Source organism: Triturus cristatus, chromosome 8 (genome assembly GCF_964204655.1).
Source record: "Triturus cristatus chromosome 8, aTriCri1.1, whole genome shotgun sequence".
NCBI lineage: Eukaryota > Metazoa > Chordata > Amphibia > Caudata > Salamandridae > Triturus > Triturus cristatus.
In genome coordinates, this window is record NC_140591.1 from 521,608,790 (window position 1) to 521,630,904 (window position 22,115).

Here is a 22,115-nt window from a genome sequence, read left to right on the forward strand (position 1 = left end):
TGTTGCCCCCACTTTTTTTCTGATGTATACACTGTTTTCTGGCTATAGTCTGGCTGGGTCCCTGCTAATCAGGACCCCAGTCTCACTGATCTCTCTAAAACAACTTGGTGTGCATATTAGATGCAGTAGGGATTGGATACTGTGGTACCTTATGAGCCCCTAGTATATGGTACCTTAGGTACCTAGGGCATTGGTACTTCACAGGCCTACCAGGGGCTGCAGCATGTATTATGCCACCCCTGGGAAGCATTCACAATCTGACACCACAGGCCTGCTATTGCAGCCTGTGTGAGGTAGTGTTAGCACTCCTCACTGAGGCACAGGTTCCTATATCTCACCATACACACACATATAAACCTATCCGTCACCCCTCTTGCAGGCCCTAACAATCCTGAGGGCAGGGTGCTTGGTTCACTGTGTGAGGGGGTGCTTCTGCATGAGCAGGACCCCTCTGCAGCTGGCAGAGTCTATTCTCTGCTGCTGTTTGTGGATGCGGTTAAACCATATACTCTTAAGTGCATTATAACCTCGCGGTAAATGCTAACTTTGGAATGACTGCATCAAAACATGTCGTGTTTGGTGTCAAACAACTTGGAATCATACCCCCACACCAGTAACTGATGTGGGAGTATGATCCCACCCTTCTAGAGGGGATGACATGTACCCACTGTACTAAACGGTAGAAATCTTCTAGAGCCCTGGCATCACAAAATGGATGCCACCAGCACAGACACTGGGCTGCCCTCCTGCTGCTGACCGAAACTCGCAGTGGTGGAAGCCCAACAAAAGGTATCCTGTCACAGGGAGGTGTCACCACACCAGGATTTAGTGTATTGAAGCTGGGTGGGTGCACTCCTAGAGTGCTTTGAAGTCCTGCACTGGGGGAGCAGTAGGCTCCTCTGTGCATATGCCAGCTCAAACCGGTTCAGGGGCTACCTGCCCCTGCTCTGGCATGAAACTGGACAAAGGGAAGTGGGTGTAACCACCCACTACCCTGACCCTCCTAGAGGAGTGGTCATAGAGCTAGTCCCTCCCCTATCTTCACTATAAGATACCAAGCATTGCCAATGCAATTCAGATTACCCTGGACGACGCTCTACAAAGAAGAATCCTGGCCCTTCGATGTTCCACTATCTCTGGAAGACTGAAGAATCTCCCTTGGAGTCAAGGAGTGACTCCCCTGCTTGGCAGGCACCTGTAACTTCAATCGATGGTTGCACACTTCACCGCTCCCGCCGGAGTCCGAAGTCCCTGCATCCCCTGAAGTAGATTTCCTGACCTCTCGACGGCCATTTTGAGTCCCCAGCAAAGCTGTGGCATCTGGACCCCACGAGTGACGAGGAACAGCAATACCAGGGAACCGTGCACTGATTTCGAGTGCAAACCCTAAACAACGTTCTACGAACTTGTGCATTGGACCGTCTGTAGTCCAAGTCCCTAGCAGTTCTGGTACCGAAAATCAGCAGCCTACCCCATCCCGAGTGACCGTGGGCTTCTGTGGAACTTTTCCTGCAAAGGCGTCTTCACGGTTACTTGCCCGTTGGCTAGTGACTCACCCGAAGACTTTCTCATCAACTTCAAGGGCTCTCCTGGCTGCTTCGGGCCTGCCCTCACTTACCCTTGCTGGGTAAGTCCATCAGACCTTGCTGGTCTGCATCACCAACTATCTTCAGTCCACACAAGACTTGCAGTTGCCAAGGCTTGTTGGCTTCAATCCGGTTGCCGACACCGTCATTAGCTGCAGACGTTGTGGGACACTCAGAATCCAGCTGCTGGTCATCGTCGATCCCTCCTGGACCTCATGAACGAAGAGACAAATCACCATCGACGACCTGAAACGACGCAACATCAGTGGTCATCCATCCTGCTGGCCACCGGTCACTGGCAAGTGACTTTGAACACTGTCCCCTCAATTTTCAGGTCCTCTTCATCTTCAATCCATCTTCGTATTCCAGCGGACACCTCTTCAGTCGTCTCAAGCAGCAAGTCTTCATTGGTCTCCATTGAAAACAGCATCGCGACCCGACACCAAAAGACACCTATGCACCCGGCTTACCTGGGTGAGGTAACTCGTGCACTCTGGTGCCCAAGTGTGTGTTGGCCCTCGAAACACTTACCCTGTAAGTGGCTTGCTTCTTGACTTCTTCGAAGTGCCCTAAAACTTTAAAATACAAACCGTGACTTGCCCCATTATAATCTATAGGAAACCCGCGGCTGTGTTTAGGCACTGCACGCGTCTCCCGTGGGCTTGTTACTTACCTGCTAACACTGCAGTAGTGAAGCCCCCGCGATTCCCAAGGCCCTAGGGTTTGTCATTTTGCAAGTCGAGTTTGTTAAACTATATTCTTAGTATATGGTCTGGTACGCCCCTAGGGCTCCAGCCATATTTGTGCTTAATTTATTGAGAAGTGTTGACATTTGAATGTGTACTGGTCTTCTAATCTCATAACGAGATTAGTAGAGTGTGTCTAGAAATAAATACATATATATTTGATATATATACCTGTGTGGTGTCCTTTCATTTAGTAATTGAAGAGATTATAAGGTAAAACAAGCTGCTTTACATTGCTCAGAGACTTAGCCTGAAGGCTGCTCTCCACAGCTACCACTAGGATAGCTTTCTTTAAAAGGTTGTCTTAAACCTATCTACCATAAGAGTCGAATTGGACTGGTGCAAGGTGGCCACTATAACTAGTGACCAGCCTATGCCAGGCCAACTTCTCACAGTAAGTAATTGCACTTACCCTTCCTTCTGTCCAATCAGAACAGTTCGCAAGGTGGTGTTGTCAGATATACAATGCATCTTCTTCAGATTCCCTCAGTTTGCACTCTTTTCGTCAGGTTTGATACAGCTTTCTAGCATAATTGTTACATGATGTAAGGTTCCCATGAGAACCCTCTTGCTTAAACTAAAAGATGCACTACAAGTTCATCGCATACACAAAGACTAGTCAGTAATGTGAAAGCATATGTAAGGTTATTTGGAAGCAACATGTCTATGTCACCATTTATTCAATACAGTTTCAATAAAACTATTATATTCTAGTGACATGATCTAACATGGGGTGAGAAACTTAATGAACATGATATTAGAGTCAGCACATTTCTAAATCAATGCTAGGCAGTTGCACAGAATGCTTTACTATGAGCAAAGTTCAAAAGGAAAGATTTGGGCCTAGTCACTGCACAGGCTAAAGTATAGTTACTTGGTGCAAACTTTTTGAAAAACACACATTTATAAATGAAGCATTTCTGATTACATCTTCCAGTTCTACAGTAGTTATAATTAGATATATTTTCTGTTTATTTATTAATATTCTAAGAAAGTGCATTCATGTTTTTATTTGTAAGTCATTTTCTAAAGAAGGCATTACAATTGTATTTATTAATATTCTAACGATGTACATTCATGTTTTTATTTGTAAGTCATTTTCTAAGGTGAGCATTTCATTAGCATTTAAACATGTTCTAAAATATAATTCTACCATAGTGAATATGGAAACTTTCTAAATATATGGTAATTTTTCCCAAAATTCTGAAGCAGAAAGGAACAATAAGTAATCACGGGTTGTCATGGTATTGGTAGCAGCCTTTAATCCACCAGTTTTGAAATGTATCTAAAAATGAACTGCAGATGTATTTATTTACCAATTTATAAAGCGCCTGGTTACTCCTCGCTAGGATTCTAGCCCCCAATAGAAGATGGTATGAGAAAGGGCAGAAGGAACTAAGCCTAAAGCTACGAAGAGCAGAACACTAAAAAGAGGTAGGCTAAACAGTCCCTATTTGAGTACGGAAAACACAGGTTCTTAATCCCTTATGGAAAATCCTTTCCATAGGTTCTTGTCTCAGATTCAGCTGCAAGGTATTCCACATTTTGGCTGCAAGAGAACTGAAGGACCGGGTTCCTATCCTAGCCCTCTGCACTATTGGCACCTTCGTCAAGTGAGTCCCTACAGATCTTAAATTTCATGAAGGTGTGTAGGGTGTGATCATAGATCGCAGGTAGCTTATGCCTTTGTTTGATTCTGTGGCAATAGCACATATCCTTGTAGGTAATCATATTCACTGGCAGCCAGTGAAGAGTAATCAGAGCTTTTGAGTCAGATGCTCCTCTCGGAAGATTAAGGATCAAGAGTGCAGCTACATTTTGGATGTGTTGGGGTTTAGTTAGACTTCCTTTGATGGCTCCCAAGTAGAGGATGTTACCATAGTTTATTTGGGACGTTACAGGGCATGAACAACTGTTTTCCTGGCCGATATAGGTAGTAGGTCCAAGAACTTCCTTAAGACTTTTAGGGTCCCAAAAAACGTGCCCGCTACCTTCCTAATTTGACTCTCAAACGAGAGTTTAGGATCAAACCACACCCCCAGATTTTTGGTTTCCGCTTTCAGGACAGAGGTTTGACCCAGGGCCTCAGGCCACCAGGCCAACGACCAAATAGAAGGTGTTTTCCCAAATATCATTATCTCCGTTTTGTTGCCATTAAGTTTTAGGCAATTGTTGGTCATCCAGGAGGCTAGCTCTTCTAAACATTGAGAGAATTGTGTTGCAGCTGCCTCGGCATCCTGAGATATAGTTACTATAAGTTGTGTATCATCCGCATATAACACGATTTCTACATTGTGTTTTTCCACGATTTCCGCCAGGGGGCCAATATATAGATTAATTAGAGTAGGGCTCAAAATAAAGCCCTGTGGCACCCCTTCTGTGAGAGGGATGCTGTCTGACATATGCAGATGCTGGGCAACTTGAATGCTCCGTGTAAGAAGGAAAGAGGTCATCCAGCGTAATGCTGTACCCCTGACCCCACAACGACTTAACCTCTGAAGAAGGTTATATGATACCGGGTCACAATCTGCGCTTAGGTCAAGTAACCCCAGAGCGGCTGTTTGTCTTTCATCCTCACACCTTCTAAGGGTTTCGGTCACGAGAAGTAGGGCTGACTTCGAGGAGTAAGAGGCCCTTAAACCCGATTGAGTGGGGTGAAGCAAATCTTTTAAATAGATATGATTTGGAAGTTGGTTATTCAAAGCTTTCTCCGTAATTTTAGCGAAGAATGGTAAAGGTGAGATGGGAAGTAAGTTCTCTAGTTGTATAGGGTCAGCAGAGGGTTCTTTCTGCAGAAGGAGTGCTACTGCGTGCTTCCATTTTTGTGGAATTTCGCCTAAGGGAAAGGATAAAGAGATTAGCTGTTGTACATGAGGAGGAATGATCTCCATTCCTTGAAGAACATTTTTACGTGGGGCCAGATCAAGAGAGGACCTTGACTTAATGCTCATAGTCAGGCCCTTCAGATCTTCCAGAGAGTGGGTCCCAAATTCATTGAGACTGTTCTCACTAGGGGTTTCATCAAAAAAGATATCTCGATTGATACAGCTGCGAACTTCTAATGGGAAGGTGTCATATTTTCTACTTACTTTAGAAGCGAAGAGGGAAGCAATCTTATAGCAGTTTTCTAAAGTTGATGGTACTGGGGATGTCGCACGTTCCAAAGAAGACAGAGAATTAAGAATAGGAAACAGTTCTTTGGAAGAATTATTAGCATTCTCTATTTTTATGTTATAGAAATCGCAATGCGTTTTCCTAATGAGCACATGGCACTGTTTTAGTTTATTTTTATACCTGGCTCTACGGATTGGGCAATAGTCCTTCTTCCAAATCCGCTCTAGGCAATAACAAGTTTTTTTGGCTGTTGTTAAAACATCATTAAACCAAAGGGCGGAGTTCCATGACCTAGACATGTTCTAAGTAGTCAAAGGAGCTATCTTATCTAGGGCTTCTGATAACTATTTTTCTAGTTCCAGGTTGGCAAGATTAACATCCTCCCCAAGATTAATATCGGTGCCCAAGAGAGTATTAGAAAAGATCTTAAAAATACATTTTGCCCACTTTCTTCTGGTCATAGTCTGGTTGGACCTGATGGTGGATAGAGGCCTATGTGAAGGCACAGTGAAAGCCACTAAGTGGTGATCTGACCAGGGAACTATTAATGGTGCGTCGATCTTAATGGTAGAAAAATTAGCAAATAAAGGGTCTAAAATATGTACTGATTGATGGGTGGGAATGCTCACTTTTTTAACTAAATGAACTGTTTCGAGCTCCCTACTTAAAGCGTGTGCCTCCGAGTTGAGGTTATTGTCGAAGTGCATGTTTAGATCACCTAGAACTATCAGGTTGTTGTGGCTTAGCGCTGGCTGAACAATATTCTCTACAAGGCTAGATATAAACTGTGTTGTAGGTCCCGGCGGGCGGTAAATGAGGTAATCTATTAAGGCGCAATCCTCTGCTAGAACGAGGGAGAAAGGGATTGCCTCGCAATTTAGCGAGGTTAGCAACCTTAATGATGCACTTCAGGGACAGTTTGTTGATTATTGTTATCCCTCCTCCCCTTTTTAATGGGCTGTCCCATCTTAGTATACCATAGCCTTGCGGGACAGCATCTAGGATATCCAGTGCCCAAGACTCAGTAAGCTACGTTTCCGCCAGAAATAGGGCGTCTGGTTGCTTCTCCATAAGGACCTCATAAATTTCATTTTTATGTTTAACCAGTGACCGGCAGTTATCAGGAGAAATTGCATTTTATAGTCAGATGTCAGAAGAGACCTTCCTTATTCTAAGTCAAAACCACAGTGAGGGCATTTAAGCATGGGATAATCTAAAATTAACTTATGCAGGCATTTTTCAGGGGTCTTACTAGCTAGGCCTCTGAGCTGATCAGAGGAGTAGCTCATGTGTAGGTGAGAAGCGAAACTGGCAGGGGTCCTGGCCCCTGGCCCCGGACCACTGCTGAATGCTTCAGTTTTGCTACCTAAAGGCCAATTCCAGCAAGTCCGGCCAATGCAGCGCATATCGCCAAATGTAAAACTTTATGTTATCATGAGCCTTTGTACCCAAAGCTCAAAATGATAATTTGACCTGAGCACCCAAGTTCCTTTTTTGTACTTCCCAGTCTGGCCTTCCTATAGCCTACATTTTCTGAAAACTTGCAGAAGTCCACTAAGGAGTTTAGTTGATACATATTTCCATGTCATTTGTTTTTCTAGTGGAAGTTTATAGTACATTCGTAAGATTTTTGCTAGGACCCAAAAAACTATGCTGACCATCCATAAATCCAAAGGGATTTCCCCTATAGAGAATTATCTTCTAACCACCCGGAAAGAATTCATTACCAACTTTCACATTTGTCTAATGCAGTCATGTGATATAAACACTCTCAGTACCATACATAAGTATGGCTGGTATTTGACTGAATAAACGTTCAAAGGACAATCAATTTTGTCATCTAATTGCTGCATGCAAATTCGCCAAAAATTAGCCTATTGGTGTAGATTCACGCAATTGAACTGAGACATGTGCATTAGTAGATGGTGGGCGTCACACAGCATCCCTAAATGCACATACTTGTCCTCGTACCAGCTCCCTCACGACAGATCTCCTGTCCAGCTTGTCCGAAGTTGGCTACCATCTGCTGTCTGTCTACCTGCTGCCCTCTGTTTGTGCCTCCTCTGTGTGTTTCTTGCTCTATTTTGCCTTTTTTGCAAATTTTTCTGCCTTCTGTATTGTCTTTTCTGCTCGTTTTTCTGTCCTCTGTTTTGTCCTCCTCTGCTCTGTTTTGCCTTTTCTGCTTGTTTCTCTGCCATCAGTTTTGCCTTTTTCTGCCCTCTGTTTTGCCTTTTTCTGCGCTCTGTTTAGCCTTTTCTGCTCGTTTTTCTGTCCTCTGTTTGGCCTTTCTGCTCGTTTTTGTGCCCTCTGTTTTCACCTTTTCTACCAGTTTCTGTCTTCTAGTTTCCCTTTTCTGCTAGTTTTTCTGCCCTCTGTTTTGCCTTTTCTGCTCGCTTCTTCCTTCTTCCCACTGTTACCTGAAGAACTGGCTTTTCGACAGAGACCTCGCAGCCCAGCGCCCAGATACCCCCAGGGGTGACAGTGCCGTGTTCCACAAATACTAAATGATTGATTGATATTGCTTCGCAGTTTTAATACATGCTTTATCTATTGACCAACCTACTTTTTTTTAAGTCTGAAGTTTTCTAAGTAATCATGGTCTTGGTTTCACTCAAAGTAACATAAAGATAAACCTGAAGTGCAGATTTGGGCTAAGCCATCAATTTCCTTTCAAATGGGATTGAGGTCTATTAAACAATTTCATTGGTGTTTACCAATAATGTGATGTGTTTTCTTGTTATCTTGGGTGAAAAGGAGCAATGCCACGAGTAAGTGTGCTAAATATATTGAAAACAGGAATAATGCAAGTAACCATCCTGCTAAGATAGTTTTCACCAGAGTAGTAGCAAATGGTACAGCTGGAGTCAATTAGGCCATGTCTGTCCTTTACATCTCCCCCCCCCCCCAGCATAAGCCACTAAAAAAGTGAAATGGTCACCTTACCAATTTTCCATCATGGGTAGATATGTGGTCTTTTTCAAGGCTATTTTCATTCAATTATATATCGATTAAAAATGGAACAGATATACCCCCTATATTAAAGTCATAATAGAAGTAACCTTCTTTTATCCTGTCATGAGTTTTGATGGGTATTAGTTGCAAAGACATCAGCTGTGAAAAGACAGCAAAACTTCAGTTTGTCTATGGTGGCAGCAATTTCTGCACCAACCATGGCTGATCAAAGGCTCACAGAATACTAATGGGGTGTCGAAGAAGAGGGCGAGAAGGAATACCCACACTAAACATCAGGCTCTTGCTTCTAAGGCCATGTGTCACCTTACAAATCTATTGCGATGAGCATCACGAGTGCCACTATTTTCTGCCTGCCGGGAAGCCTCTCTATGGAAAAATATTTTCGGCTGAACAGTAGGCATCCATAATTTTAATGAATCATGACAATGCAAATAAATTATGGCAAGCTATCATCACCATTCCAAGTGGATAATTGAAAAACATGGTAAGTCACTCAGCTCAGAAATATACAGTAACCCTTCTGCCGCCTTACTGTGTGCTGGGATTATTAAACACAGTGAAATTACAAATGTACCTGCTGATTTTTATACAGAATGGGTCATGGCATACTGTTTAGTTCCTTACATGTTTCAGTAATGTAATACGTGGGAGCCTGCATTCCCTGTATAAAATCATTTCACTAATTTCCTTATTAAAAGTGACCCAGTCGCTGATATTAAAGGAAGGAGGTAGCCTCTCAGCTGTAATAACATATTACATTTGAGCTTGTCATAATGCCTGTACAGAGACAGAAGCCATGTGAAAAGGCAGGTTACGGAGTATAATACAGGTAGGGTTTAAAAAATGCAAACAATAGTGGCTTTTCATTATTCTGCTCTTTTTTTCTAGATGAACAACAATAATCAGCAAGGAGATATTTATGGCTACATGTTTATCTTGTCCATGCTTTGGGTAATTGTTAGGCCTGGCATTCTTTGCATGGTTTCCCCTGTCTTCTTGCCTCTACCTCCTGTATTTTTTTATGGTATGATGGACTTTGTGTTTGTTGGTTTAGGTACTCAGGGCACTTAACCACTGCTGATCAGTGCTAAAGTGCAAGTGCTCCCTGCGTAAAATGCAATTATGTTTGGTTATCCATGATTGGCATATTTGATTTACTGGTACGTCCCTAGTAAAGTGCACTGTGTGTGCCCAGGGCCTGTAAATCAAATGCTACTGATGGGCTTGCAGCACTGGTTGTGCCACCCACCTGGTTAGCCTTGTAAACCTGTCTCTGACCTGCCATGCAGTGTCTGTGAGTGAAGTTTTAAACTACCATGTCGACCTGGCAAGTGCACCCACTTGCCAGACCCAAACCTTCCCTATTTTTCACGTAAGGCACTCCTAAGGTAGGCCCAAGGTAACCCCATAGGCACGGTGCAGTATATGTGAAAGGTAGGACATATACTGGTGTGTTTTACATGTAATGATAGTGAAATATTGCCAAATTCGTTTTTCACTATTGCAAAGACTATCGTATTGAAAAAGTTATCATTGGAGCTGCCTTGTAACTCCTTACAAGTGTAAATTTCAATTGGGAAAATATAGAGATTTGGAGTTTGGGCTCCCTGCACTCAGGTTTTAACAATACATCTTCTAGTGAAGGTGATTTTTAAATTGGGTGTCTGAAAATGCCACTTTTAAAAAGTGGGCGTTTTCTTGCTTTGTCTCTGTCTGCCTGTGGAATCCACGTCTGGTTTAGACAGACAGTTGGGCTGTTTGTGCATTTACTCTAGACAGTCACACAAATGGAGTTGAGATGTACCCTGCATATTCTGATGGCCGATCACCAGGCTGATGGCCCTTCCTGAGCTAGAGTGGTGGGAGGAGTTGTCACTGACACCTGAACAGGGCTGTGCTTGGCCTCTCACAGTGCTGTCTCCACCCCCCAGTAGTGTGTCTCGGGATAAGACAGAGCAAGGCAGGGTCTGGCCCTACAAAGGCTATCCTTTGAAGTATTCATACTTCAAAGGCCAAAGGGGTATAAGTATTGGAGCTAAACCCCCAGACTTTTAGAACACTTCTGGATTGAGGACTGTGCCAAGAAAAAGAGTTGTAGAGCTGTCAGGCTGAGTAATGCCCCTTAGCTGTGTGTTGCCTTGCTGGGTTGGCCTGAAGTTGCTGTTTCTATCTGTGGGTAGTGAAAGAACTGGACTTTGCTTTTGAATCCTGCTTTTACAAGGTTCTCCACAGGTTTCTGTTTGCTTGACTCCTGTTGGAAGTCTCAGGGGCATCAAAGACTTTACCTGCAGCCTCCCTGAACTCCACTGCTGGAAGTTCTGACCACCAAGGGATGCCAATTCCACTTCTGGGCCTTTGGAGGTGGTTCCTGCAGTAAAAGACTCCAAATTCGACGTATCGCCCTATCGACGTTTCCATGCACTGCCGCAGTGCAGCCTAAAAAATCAATGCAGCGCCTGTTCACGGCCCGAAGAACTGCCGCAGCGCGAGTCCAGCACACCATGTTTCCGACATCCGGGACCACTGCACTGACTCCGATGCAGGCCCTGTTGTGCAGCTGAAAGAATCAACACAGCTCCAGTTTGCCACATCAACCTCCAGCGTGTCCGGATTTCTACGCATCCCATCTGATTTCCACTGCACTGACCCGCAGACCAGAACTGTCTTCGGATTTGGACATATCGCTTCTCCTTGCAATCTGGAACTGACACAACACTTCTCCTGGGTGCAGAAGATCTGATGCATCACTTCCCGAGGGACTTAAGAAATGACACATCACTGTGATTTCCGACGCTTCTCTCCTCTGTGGCTGTTTTTCCTTGTGGATTTCGACGCATCAAAGGTACTCTGTGTTAAAATCAACGCATCCATAGAAGTTCAATAGACAGAATTGCTTAAACCTCTAAAAAGTGATATTTTGAGTTCTATATGTTGAATTTGTGTAGTTTTGTTCTTGTTTGTTTTAGATAAAGGTTATTTTTCTAAATTGGTGTGGTGTCCATTTGTAGCATTTTCATTGTGTTACTGTGTGTGTTTGCTACAAATGCTTTAAGCAGTGACTCTGAGATCAGCCTGACTGAGCAGTCAGGCTGATCTCAAAGTCACTGGCACGAGCAAGCTACCAAGGGGGTGAGCAGGGGTTATCTTGGGTGTGTAACTCCCTTATCCTGACTAGAAGGAAGGGCCCCTACTTGGACAGGGTGCAAGTCAGTGCCAACTGGAGACCCCCATTTCTTACAGTAATTATAGGAAAGAAAAAAATCAATCTGCATGTTTCTACATATTATGAGCTCAAGTGTTTTTTTCTTAAATGGGACTTGTACTAAACTGATTTCGAAATATTTTTGCAACTAATATCTAATTATTTTTTGTGTCTTTAATTTTGCACTAATTCTAATTGCATTCTTCATGTTTACAAACTTTCTATCTCTTCATATGAAAGAAAGACCGCCCCACCCATCCATCTTTTAGCGATTTCTCTATTTTCCCCACAAAGTCCATGATGGTTCGTGATACTGGCTATTTTAAACATAGGAGCAGCTAAAAAAATAAATCACTTTTTTCTGTTATTTTGTCCTTTTTTCAATGATACAAGTGTATTGCTTGTTGGCACAAAGCGCATCATAACATGCATACCTCAATGAAGTTGGTCAAAGAGGAGCTTTGTTATTATTATTCCCTGCAGGAGCTGGTCCGCATGGCATAGTGACATGGCTGCAGCTATGCCCATACTTATATTTGGCTGCCTGCGTAGGACGGGCTCGGTTCTCCCTGCGGTCATGTGTGCAGGCCTGTGCAGGCCTGACAGGTGAGACATGGACTCCCTCTGCTCGTTCACCCTGCTAAATTATCAGTGGGCAGAGCATGACTCAAGACTTGCACCTACTTACCAGAGCAGCATATGAATGAATGAATTAATTAATGTATGTATTAAGCGCAAACTTTTGCCCGGAGGCATATCTCGGTGATTTGCTGCTACATGCTGAACACAAAGTAAATAATTCTGCTTTTCCTTAATGCACAAGCAGTTTACTAACATGGGAAAAGTGGTCAAAGTATATACACTAAAGTATAAGAACTGTTGGCCTGGGTACATTAAGGGTGGGGTCATACACGTAGGCAAAATGAATAAAATATTTGGTAACTATTTTGATGGCCTTTCACCTATAAGTAACTGCATATAACATGTAATGCACACGCTTGTATGACAAATAATTGCAGGTTTTTCTTACTTATGGAAAATGCACTGCTCTGCTAGGAAAGCTCAGTTAGTTAATGCAATGACTTCAGACTTCTGTGTTGAATAGATCAGGGACACTGATTTGAATCCTGGTTGATGAGCTTTGCAGCGTGTATATATATTGAGCTATAAGTGCACAGCCTGGGACAAAAAGCACTTTAAGTATGTTCGTCAGGAGTTCAAAAAGGGTATTAATCACATTATAAAATATACTGCCACAGTTCAAAAAGATATATTGCACACAATATAGGGCAGGCTGCACGCAGTTTAAGAAAGGTTGCCACAAAATCTCAAAAAGATTCAGGAGTTGATTCACAAATGGCCGCCGCACTCGTGGCGGAAGCCCCACATTCGTGGCAGGGCTCCCATACTCGTAGTGGGACCTCTGTATGGCAGTTACCCATTGTGTAGGTCCTGCCACAAGTGCTAGGCCTCCTCCACGAGGGCGGGACCTCCGCCACGAGTGCAGGGCCTCCGCCACGAGTGCGGGGCCTCCGCCACGAGTGCGAAGGTCCTTTGTGAATCAGCCCCTCAGTGTATAAGTGCTTACAGAGCCTTCCAAAGTTATATAACTGAGAATGAAGAGGATGGCAATGGCAGAGAAGTGTGACAACAAGGGAGCGAGAGAGTGATGAGAAAGGGAGGTAAGGGTGATGGGTGAGGAAGGGACATGGCAGAGGAGGTGGGTGGTAACATAGCAGTGTTAGCAAAGGAAGGGGTTTGACGGGATGGTGGTAGCAGAAGTGAATATCAGAGGAGGGTGTTGGCATTGGAGGTGCTCGCTGAAGAGCTTTATAGTAGTGTAGATTAATGGCAGGAGACTGTGATGTTTTACGGGCCTTGGATTGTGTCAAACAAAGGAATGTGAGTAGAGTAAATAAAAAACGTAATATTGTTGAAAGAAATGCAACCTTAAGCTCCAAATTTTCCATTTTGGTGCCCAAAAAAGTAATTTTTTTAATGATGCTAAATCCTTCGGGTCTACCAAAAGCACCACACCAAGGATTTAAGTGGTATGTGGGGATGGATTATGGTGTGACCATGTATTATAAGGAATACAATACCCCCAGCTGCACATTATACGAATGTTGCAATCCACCTCAGCGTTCTATGACATTATAAAAGATCTCAGTTTTCGGTGTCATTCCTATATACATTGGCAGTTTCTCTTTATGGGTGTAAGAGCGTTGCCCCACCTGCCACAAGCGCAGCGGTAACCACAGAATAATAAAAAGGTCATTGCAATTTTATTAGTCTGTGGGACCTCAGCCCATGCTGCTGGAGAGTGAGGGTGAGGGCAGGGCAGATTCCTGCAGATTGTCTCCCAGGGCTCAGTGCACACTTCAGATTGGTCGGCTATCTACAGCCAGCCTATCTGGCATGCAAACTTCAGACACACCAATCCCAGGGCTTAGAAACAGCTAGGGGATTGCTAGCACAGCCCCCCAGCCTCAAAATGAGCACTGGGTTAGCCTGCTCCAACCAACCCTGGAGCTGCTCTCATGCTGAAAACAGAATGAGAGCAGCTCCAGGATTGGTTGGATTCACACTGCACCTGAAAGGAAGTCCTTCCCATTCCTTCCTGCTCCTTGTCACCCCCAAGATCGGCGTGGGGAAAGGAGCACTGGATGGAGGGCCCAGCGGTCAGCAGCATTTATGGTGAATGCATCACCATTAAAAAATGTTGCCAGCCACCACTGCCTATATATGATCACAATACTCCTTGGCGACTTGCAATATCCTTATAATGTACGTCCAGGGGTACTTTACCCCATATATAATTAAAGGGCGCTGTAAGAAGTTAAAACAAATACACTGAAAAACGCGATTTCTTTGAGTCTGTTAGGCTGGAGGAGCGAGAGGAGAGGGACTGTTTTCTCTCCATGGAATGGAGCACGAGGGAAGCAGACTCACCTTGACGTCAAGGTCACCAGTGGCCGGGCTCGGATGGATCACCGAGTATCATTTCGCGCGTGACCTTTGCAGTTGTCAGACGAGATGACTTTTTCTTACCCCATGCACCGGCTTCGCTTCTATTCCCCTGCACAGAATGCAAACCACTGTCCCAGAAGTGAAACCGAGCTCTGCATTAATCATCGCCGCTCGCCAGAGCTCTTACTCGCCCCTCTCCTGCAGCTCAGAAAACACCAATTTAAACATGGGAGCGCGAGGCGCTTTCAGATCCCTCTACATTCTCTCTTTGACGTCCGCAATGGCGAATCGCGTCAGGATGAGAGAGACGGATCGTGTTTTGGTGCAACCTAATGGCGTCTCCCGCGCTCGCAGGATTCCATTAAAGGTTTATGCTTTTTACAGTATGTAGAATTGATGTGGCACATGAGTCGCGCGATCAATGCTTTTGTGCTATATTGTTTCAAAATTGCTTGTCCGACAACAACTCCGCAGCAAGCAAAAAAAAAAAAAAAACAGGCCTCGTGGACTACAGCAGGAGAAAGACAGAAGTGACATTTCTGCAAGATTATATATCTAGGCAAACAAAACAGAGGAAACAAAATGAAAGAGCAGAATATATGAACTACTTACTACTAGAGCTGTCTGCTTTACGCTTTCTGGGACTCTAGAACGGGCGGTGCAGCTGTAAGAGTATAGTATTCTATAAATAATTCTTCACCCTTGTGTTGCATGTGAGTATTTCAATAACAATTTTCTTTTTTCCGTCATTATTTGCTGCAAAACAAGGAAACACATTTGTTAGACGACCACCTACCTACATGACTGGGAGCATCAATTTTCCACACCAATCTTTTTACAAGGCCCTCGGTTTACAAGCGCGTGGAAATTCAGCCCTGAAAATGTGATTATGAAGAAAACATATGTGTAATCTGCGCCATAATTGTTTAGCTCCTGACAGATGGCGACCTTGAAGTCTCTCCAAAGGAGAGGTGTTGGCACACATACAGTAATTACACTGCTTTGATGAGATTTAGACTCACTTGATTTAATTATGATATTTACGCTGTAAGCCTAAAGAATAATCAATGGAGATTCGCATCAAGCGCTAATCTCCACGCGGGATCGCCTACCAGTGGTCACCCTCACCACTCCTGCGCACAGTGTGGCTGAATTATGAGTAGGGATAGGGAAACAGCACCCTGCCGCACCTGGACACCTGGATGCGGCACTGAATCGAAGCAATCTGCCAACCAACCGAGCCAAGAAAGTGCCACCTATGCAGAAACCCTACTCAAGCTGAGGAAACCATCAACTTCATGGCACAAGCATCGCCTCGAAAACTCATTGTTCTAGTTTACTCTTAGACTCAGCAGGTTTGCACCTTTTTCTGCAGTTACCAGCACAGCTTCTGTAGTATTATGTTATATGAGGATTATATATATATAGTGAACTGGCCTCTTGACGCTAGAGTAGACGATGAACCCAAACTATGCTTGCAACAGATAGATTTCGGAGAGCGACAGAAGGAGAGATGACCATTTAATTGAGTATTAAGTGACTTTAAGAGGAAAGGAGAATAATTGAAATGTGCCACAAGCACTGAAAAAGCATGGCCACTTTGTTCTTTTTACCACGACTGTGTGCAAGGGTCTGTGAGGGAACAGTGCACATGTATATGCTTTAGGAAAGCCATACTTTGCTACCCTGTATGCTTTGTGAGAAATGCAAACTCTAGTCTCCTGTCCACATTGAGCCAAAGCAGCAGAGAAATAAGATGTCTCAACTTTAGTGTGCACCCTGGAATCGATCCCAAGATATTGATGGGACACAATATTGATGACAAAATATTGGGGAGAATAAATAAAGACAAGTAAGTAAGTCTAGATTTTCTGTACATAACACCACATATATGTACCGACACAGTACCTATATCTTCAAGGTACGCAGATGTGGAGTTAGGAATTGTAAATCTATACTTCTCTATATGCAGTTACCACTCGATATTTTGTCTCAACATTCTGTCCTCAATATTCTAGCACAACGATATTCTGGGGGCGATATTCAGTAGTACAATACTCAACTTTAAATAGTTAGTAACTGAGCCACTTCCACTTGGAGCCTCTGGAACTTTCTCAATATTTATTCAAGCCTGCCTAGGTATATACTGCTCAAGAAATCCAGTTTTGATAGTCCGGAGGTCTGTACCTAAAGTGGGAAGAGCAGGTACCCAAGTATCTACTACAGGGAACTGAGAAGAAGAAAGCGCTCTCTCCCACATTGGACTAGGGGACCTACGGAAAGTTCAGCATCATTAAGCACTTCCAGAATCTCTACCATATTTACCAGATGTGGGGAGGATTCTAGATACTCAGGACACCTTGTTATGAGCCAGAAGGAGAAAGGACCTCCAACCACCATGATCCAGTTTTCTTCGATTTACATTTGAGGTAATTTGACCCATACAATGATCAATGGCTATCATGAAAACCAGAAGAAATATTCATACCTTTGCAGGCAGATTTGTATTACTAGCTGAGAGTTATCAGCATAGTTTAAGAAATGGACACCTTATAAATTAAGCAGCTTGGTTTAGATGGTCCAATCAGTTTTAAAAAGAATGGGTGAGAGGGCCAAGCTGTGTTGGACCCTGCATGCCATTATTTGGGAAGATTTAAGAATGGGTGAGTGGGCCAACCTGTGTTGGACCCTGCATGCCATTATTTGGGAAGATTTAAGAATGGGTGAGAGGGCCAAGCTGTGTTGGACCCTGCATGCCATTATTTGGGAAGATTTAAGAGAGCCAGGTGAATCATCTGGGTTCAGTCCAGTAGGAAAGAGTTAAATGATTCCCAGGCTCATCCTTGTGCACACCAGTTGAATAATCTCCTTAGTACAGTTATAGAGTGAATGGTGTTTAATGCTGCAGATAAGTGAGCAGAACAAATGCGCCAACATCACTGTCATTCACCTCCATCTTAAATCATCCCGTACCATTGTAACTGCAACTCCGCACTAAGTTCAGGTTGGAAACCTTGCATGGGACACATTCAGCAAGTTCTTTTCTACAATACGTTCTTAAGTCCTTGTGCCACAATGGGTTTCAACAGATTCACTGTTTAAGGAATAATTTTGTATTTGATTATGTTCTCTGGAGCAGCCCACAGGTCTTTTAGGGAGGGAATAAGCAGAGGTATTTGTAGGTAAAAAGACAAACAGTTCTGGTTAATAGCGAGCGATGTCACCTGATATACATGATGTTAGACACACACAGCAGGAATACATTTCCTTTAAACATACATGAGGACAGCTATCATTGGGAAAACCGAATAAGCAACTCTTAGCAAATAAAGTTTTTTTAATTTTGTGATTCAATCAGTACAAATACCATCAATTTTAGGGCGTGGTATAATGATTTTAGTCAAACAAATTTCAGAGCTAGGGGCACTTCCAATGTCTGATGGAAGGTAACTCATTCTAATGTTTTCCTGGTATATAAAAGTATTCATTTGAGAAGAGACAGTCGCAATTGAGTTACAAAGAGTTTGTCATGCAGGGATAGGATTCTTTGTGGCATCAGTAATATAAAACTCTTCTAAAATACACAAAATTGTTTCTGTAGTGTGGAGAAGGTATCTTTGTCTGCTCTGCAAAGATATTTATACTCAACTTTTTCCAGAAAGTAGTATGGAGGTCCCCGTTTCATTCCTTTTTTGACTGCAACTTTCTCAGAGAACCAATTTGCCACTATAATGCATACAGTTAAGGTACCCTTTTTCCCTTTTAATGGCTAGGCTGAAACAAAAGACACACAAGAATGGCTGAAGTGGTGCAGACTTAACGTCACTATACGCCTCCTGCATCTGGCTGCTAAAACACAGTGGACACATTTAACCAATCCCATCTGCACAGTATGTGGTCTGCCAGTGAGAAATAATGGATAGACTTGTGGTCTACGCTCTTGCCTGCCCATCCTCCTTTTTCTTTCCAACACTGCAGCTGATGATGCTGCAGCTCTAAGCCCCCTAATTTTAGAGCAAACAATGCACTGCCTTTTGGGCTTAACACCCAAATGGCATTCTGCAGGAAGGAGTTGACACCTCCATGGCCTCCAATCGCTCACTGTGCTCCTTCCTAGTAGTCGTTAGCACATCTCTCCAGGAGGGCAGAAAGCTGTGTTGTGGAGCAGGCTCCATGTGTGCCCAGGAAGGCAGAAGAGTTTAAAAGGCTTAGATAGCGCTGACTAGACCCGGAGGGATCAGAGCGCTATACCAGAGGAACATTTTGTTACAAGTTACATCAGTTACAATAGCGTAGTAAGGTACAGTAAACGAGGTTGAGAGAATTTGTAGGAAAGGAGGGCAGGAAGGAGCCATAGCAGGGAGAACAGTGTCCAATGTCCTGCTGGGTAGGTGACGGTCGAGGGGGAAACCAAGGCCAATCTCCTCATTAGCATTCTAGCAACTCCACCGGGCATCAGCTATGTTTCTCAGGTCTCAGCGTTCAGGAAAAACCGTTATGCATAAATACATAGGCTACAGTAACAGAGTCAAGTAGTGGAAGAGCATATCCCCACTAGAGGATAGAGGTAAAAGAAGGAGGTGGTGGGCGTGGAGGGAGTAAAAACAAACCAGAGAAGGATCTGGGGCTGTCATTTAGGCCGATGGGGGATGTGTTCAAGGTCTGGTCGGAGGGAGATAAGGACAGGAGAGACGCAGGAGAGTTTGCCCAAAGACCGGCTGGGTAGGTGATGGCCAAGGAGGGAATCCATAGTCTATCTCCCCTTTAGCTCGCGAGGTAGCTCCACCGGGCATCAGTCAAAATGGCTAGGTCTCAACTGCCTAGGGAAAGTTCTCAGAGTAAATATCCTGGTGGGTGAGCAGGAGCAGGGTCGGGTGAGGGCTGATCAAGATGGCAGGAACTACAGTACTTTACAGGGTAGGATGGGCCAGTCTCCCTTTGATCTTAAAAGGTCACAAGATCTCAACAAGCGTCCATAGGCGATCAGGGGTAACGCAGTCCGTTAAAAGTCCACCTGGACGCATCTCCCCTCTCGGAGGACAAGCGTGGTAGGAGCCGCCATTTTGCCTCATGCTGGGGGGGATCCGCTCACCTCTGCCTTCAGCTACAAGCGCCAAAAGATTAGCACCAACAATAATGACAGATCTTGAGGCGCTCTGGTTAAATGGTAGGTGGATGGTAGGGTATCCGCGGGAAATGCTGATAATCCCGACCGTGGAGCATCTTGATAAGCTATAGAACGGCGGCCATCTTGGTAATGAACAACTAAGTGCTGAAGGTCCTTGGAGTTCAATGGACCAACTCTGACTCGGGCATGCAACCCTTAGGGCGATGATCCTGGGACAAGGGCTGGCAATCCCTGTTGTTATGAGGCCACCAGTGGATGTTTGATAAGTGGCAATCATCCGCTTGGTACTGCCACGCGATGATGGGATTCGGTGAGCGCAGACATAAGGGGTCAGGCAGTCCGGACCGGCACCCCACGCCTTGTCTGAGACAGCAGCCATTTTGAAGTCAGGCGGCCCGGGTCACGGCACTTCGCGTTGTATAGCACACCTAGGAGGCAGAAACCTTCACCCCTAAAGCTTGCGGTGGCTGCATCTCGGGACCCCGGTTCTCAGCGGGGTTGCCGGCGGCACTGCACTCTACCCCTCTCACCGTATCGATCGACTGGGCAAAAGAAGGCGGGTGCAGGCTTCACCGCTGCTGTGCAGACTCTCTGGACAGGCTGTCCGGTCTCATAGACCTCCTCTCGTCGGCCCGTACGCCAAGAAGTCTTGTGAAGTTTGTCACCACTATCAACGGCTAATCGGAAGGTAGGATCACCTGATAGTGATCTGAAAGCGCAGGCCATGGGATCCGCAGGGTGCAAGAGAGATCGGCAGAGCTGAGGCTCTCAATATATCACTCCAATCCAAAGACTCTACAAAGCCGGCCTCACAATTGGATCACTTCCTACCTTCAAAACAGAACAAATGTCATCCAAACCTTTCTCATCCAAACCATACTTCTCAAAAGCAGGGGTCCCTCAAGGCTCTGTTGTCTCACCCATGCTTTTCAACATCTACATGAAGTCATTACCAGCTATGATCAATGATTTCATCACACATGCTATACCTACACAGATGACACACAAATACCTTTTAAACAGGAAAGCCCCAAAGACATTGGAAACTCAATAATATTCTATTTCCTTAAAGCCACAGATCAGTGGAGCCATCTCAAATTGAATGCATCCAAAACTAAAATACTCACATGTGGCAACTGGAAAAATGATGATCCGTTCTGTGCCTGGCCTGACGATCTGGGACCACCCCCTAAAGTATCCAAGGAAGTAAGAAACCTTGAAATTACCATGTTATCCAAGCTATTGATGAATTCACAAGTGGATAAGTTAGCAAGATCAAGCTTCTTACTATGAAAACTCTGTGAGACATCTTTCCCCACCTAGAATTTCCACACAAGTTCAAAGCTGCGATCTCTCTGTACTGTCAAAACGTGAGTATACCAATGGCCTCTACCATGGATCATCCTTATCAACTATGAAAAGACTACAACAGATTCAGAACACTGCCACCAAACTACGACTACTACATGTAAAACCAATCTCCCCTACCTTGAGGTTCCTACATTGGTTACCAGTTGCCAGAAGAGCCACCTTCAGCATGCTCTGTATCACTCACAAAGGAATAGATGGATCAGGACCGCTTTCATAAGGAATAAAATCCCCAAATAAATGCAACAAAGGAACCTCTGCTCCAGATTGGCATCTCCCCCTCAAAACCTTGGCATACAAGAAAAAAGCCAAAGGTGGTACATCTTTATCGATTCAAACAGCCAAATTATGGAATTCATAACCCCCAAACATAAGATCCACGGATAACTAGCTTATCTTCAGAAGACTACTCAAGAGACATGATTACCATTCTCAAAACACAAATGCACAGCATATGCCTGTGTATGTAAAAATGTATAATTTGATTATATATATGTAGTTAGTTACATTTCTTTGTACAGATATATATACATATACTACGTATTGTTTAAAAATATAAAGATATTCTTATAGGGCTGCTTAACAAATGTATATATTACTTGTGGGTAAATAAAAAAAATATATATGTATATATATATATACATATATATATATATTATTTTATGCTTAACATGTATAAAGATCACTGCACAGTCCACATATAAGTTATTTTATTGTATGCTCATGGGTCTCTATTTTATGTACATTTTTGTATCACAATATGTTATAAATTATATGTGATTTGATTACATGCTTATGAGTCGCTGTTTTATTTTTATTTTATCAATTACAATATCTAAATATGATCATAACAATTGTATCTATAAGTGCTTCATTAATGAAATATTGGGAAATATATACAATAAATATAAATAAATAAACAAATAAAATGAAACATAAGAAATTAGCTTTCTGTACAACAATACTTCAAACTTGGAGTTTCTAACTATTTATCCAAACATATGCAATGGACATTATATAATACAATT